We start from the raw sequence: 3,348 nt of genomic DNA on the forward strand, positions 1-3,348 counted from the left end.
CAACCCACACTGGACCCCCTGCCTCTTCTGCTGGGAGCCGGTGTCGGAGCAGCCCTGCTTCAACACCCTGGTGTGTCCTGCCTGCGCCAGCGCCTGGCTCCACCGCAGCTGTATCCAGGTAGGCAGCATTGCCCCCAGCCCTGCTGTCATCACCCCTGGTTGTCACCCCATTGCCCAGCTCTGGGGCTAAGAGGGAGGTGAAGGGCCCCCCCCCTCCAGCTGCCACGGGTGCTTGATGGCTGCTCTGTCCCAGGCAATGGCGCTGAGCTCAGGCCTGCGCCTCTTCCGCTGCCCGCACTGCCGAGACACGGAGCAGTTCCTGCCTGAGATGTTGCGGCTGGGGATAATCACTGGAATCTCCCTTCAGGCAGGTACAGGCTACTACTGTAGTGACCTGAACCGCCACTTCACAAGGTTAGGGGAGCCTAGGAAAACCAGCCTCTCCAAAGAGGTTCCAAACTCCATCTTGGCAGATCTCCTCTGGAGCCTCCTCAGTTCCTCCCCCTTCTACCCAGACCAAAGACTCCCAAAGCTAGACACACCAATAATCCAGATGTGGCCACAGCAGTGCTGAGTCAAGGAGGATGATCACTCCCTTGTCTGGGTGACCCCAACCTCCTAATGCAGCCCCACATGTGCAGCCCCATGTGCAGGTGGCTTTCTGCACGGTGAGTATGTCCCACTGGCTCCCATGGCATCCCTCATAATGCTCGGGTCCTTCTCCTCAGGGTCCCTCCTGAGCTGTTGAGGTCCCAGCCTGCCCTATGCTAGAGGGTTACTCTGCCCCAATCAAGGACTGACCTCTTGTCCTTAGAAAATTTAATCAGGTTTCCAGTGCCAAATCCCAGAGTTTGTCAGTTTCCCTCAGCAGTGAAGCCCCATTGGACCAGCTTTGAATACCTGTGTGCAGATGGTTCACCCTGACATGGTTGCCTGTGACACAGTAACAGCATGAGGAATTGCAGGACACTGCAGATAATAAAAGGAGGCAATTGTTTTATGACATTGCTGTTCAAGGTAGGAATGCCCATGGTGAGAAACCCTAAATGAAGGTACCAAGAAAGGCAAGCAAGGGACAGGGAGGAAAGGATGAAGAGAGATGGGCTGTTTGCGTGGGAGGTAGAAGGATGGTCAAGGGAAGACATTCTGACCAGAAATAGAGGAAAAAAGAAAAGGTGAAGCAGTGGAAATGATCAGGGCTGTTTGGGGTCACCTTCCAAACATCCCTGCATCTGATCAACAATGCTTGGAGTGGCACCAGCTTCCAACCTGTCTTCCTTAGGTAACTGGCTGCACATGGGCACAGCAGGAGTTTCCTCTATGCCAGTATAGGAGACCAAAGCAGATAGTTTCACAAATAGTGAAATATACTCTGCAGCCATACTCTAAGTACAAACTGTGCCTAACGAGGTTACGTTTCTACAAGTGATGATCTACGGTTAAGGGTATAGGATCTGAGGTCTAGGGTTAAGGGTCTAGGGTCCTGGGTCTAGGGTTAAGGGTCTACGGTCAGCGGTCTGGGGTCCATGGTCTTGGTCCACGGTCTAGGGTCCGCAGTTCAGGGTTAAGGGTCTAGGGTTAAGAGTCTAGGGTCAGCTGTTTAAGGGTCCGTAGTGTAGGGTCCGTGGTCTAGGGCCTGCAGTCTAGGGTCCGCAGTCTAGGCTTAAGGGTCTAGAGTCCGCGGTCTAGGGTTAAGTGTCTAGGCTCCATGGTCTAGGGTCCATGGTCTAGGGTCCATGGTTTAGGGTCCTCGCTCTAGGGTCCGCGGTCTACGGTTAAGGGTTTAGGGTCTGCGGTCTAGGGTCCATGGTCTAGGGTTAAGTGTCTATTTTCCGCTTTCTAGGGTCTGCAGTCTAGGGTTAAGGGTCTAGGGTCCGCTGTCTAGGTTTAAGGGTCTAGGCTTAAGGGTCTAGTGTCCGCGGTCTAGGGTTAAGGGTCTAGGGTCCTGGGTCTAGGGTTAAGGGTCTAGGGTCCGTGGTCTAGGGTTAAGGGTCTAGGGTCCGCGGTCTAGGGTTAAGGCTCTAGTGTCCGCGGTCTACGGTTAAGGGTCTAGGGTCCGCAGTCTAGGTTACAGGGTCTAGGGTCCGTGGTCAAAGGTTCAGGGTCTAGGGTCTGTGGTCGAAGGTTAAGGGTCTAGGGTTATTGGTCTACGGTTAAGGGTATAGGATCCGAGGTCTAGGGTTAAGAGTGTAGGGTTAAAGGTCTAGAGTTAAGGGTCTAGGGTCTGCGGTCTAGGGTTAAGGGTCTGGGTTCTGCGGTCTCGGTCCGCGTCCTAGGATCCGCGGTTTAGGGTTAAGCTTCTAGGGTGAAGCGTCTAAGGTCCGCGGTCTAGGGTTAAGGGTCTAGGGTCCGCGGTCTAGGGTTAAGGGTCTAGGGTTAAGGGTCTAGGGTTAAGGGTCTACCATTAAGGGTATAGGATCTGAGGTCTAGGGTTAAGGGTCTGGGGTTAAGGGTCTAGGGTCAGCAGTCTGGGGTTTGTGTTCTCGGTCCGCGTCCTAGGATCCACGGTTTAGGTTTAAGGGTCTAGAGTTAAGAGTCTAGGGTCAGCTGTTTAAGGGTCCGTAGTGTAGGGTCTGCAGTCTAGGTTTAAGGGTCTAGGCTTAAGGGTCTAGAGTCCGCGGTCTAGGGTTAAGTGTCTAGGCTCCGTGGTCTAGGGTCCATGGTTTAGGGTCTGTGCTCTGGGGTCTGTGGTGTAGGGTTAAGGGTATAGGGTCAAGGGTCTGGGGTCCATGGTCTAGGGTTAAGGGTCTATTTTCTGCTTTCTAGGGTCCGCGGTCTAGGGCTAAGGGTCTAGGTTCCCGGGTTTAGGGTAAGGGTCTAGGGTTAAGGGTATAGGTTACAAGGTCTAGGGTTAAGAGTCTAGGGTTAAGGGTCTAGAGTTAAGGGTCTAGGGTCTGCGGTCTAGGTTTAAGGCTCTATAGTGTAGGGTCTGCGGTCTAGATTTAAGGGTCTATGCTTAAGGGTCTACGGTCCTGGATCTAGGGTTAAGGGTCTAGGGTTAAGGGTCTAGGGTTAAGTGTATAGGATCTGATGTCTAGGGTTAAGAGTCCAGGGTTAAGGGACTACGGTTAAGGGTCTAGGGTTAAGGGTCTAGGATCTGAAGTCTAGGGTTAAGAGTCCAGGGTTAAGGGGCTAGGGTTAAGGGTCTAGGGTTAAGGGTCCGTAGCGTAGGGTCCACGGTTTAGGGTTAAGGGTCTAGGCTTAAGTGTCTAGGGTCCGCAGTCTAGGGTTAAGGGTCTAGGGTTAAGGGTCTAGGGTCAGCTGTTTAAGGGTCCATAGTGTAGGGTCCGTGGTCTAGGTTTAAGGGTCTAGGCTTAAGGGTCTAGAGTCCGCGGTCTAGGGTTAAGT

The sequence above is a fragment of the Apus apus genome, chromosome 25, assembly GCF_020740795.1.
Source record: "Apus apus isolate bApuApu2 chromosome 25, bApuApu2.pri.cur, whole genome shotgun sequence".
NCBI lineage: Eukaryota > Metazoa > Chordata > Aves > Apodiformes > Apodidae > Apus > Apus apus.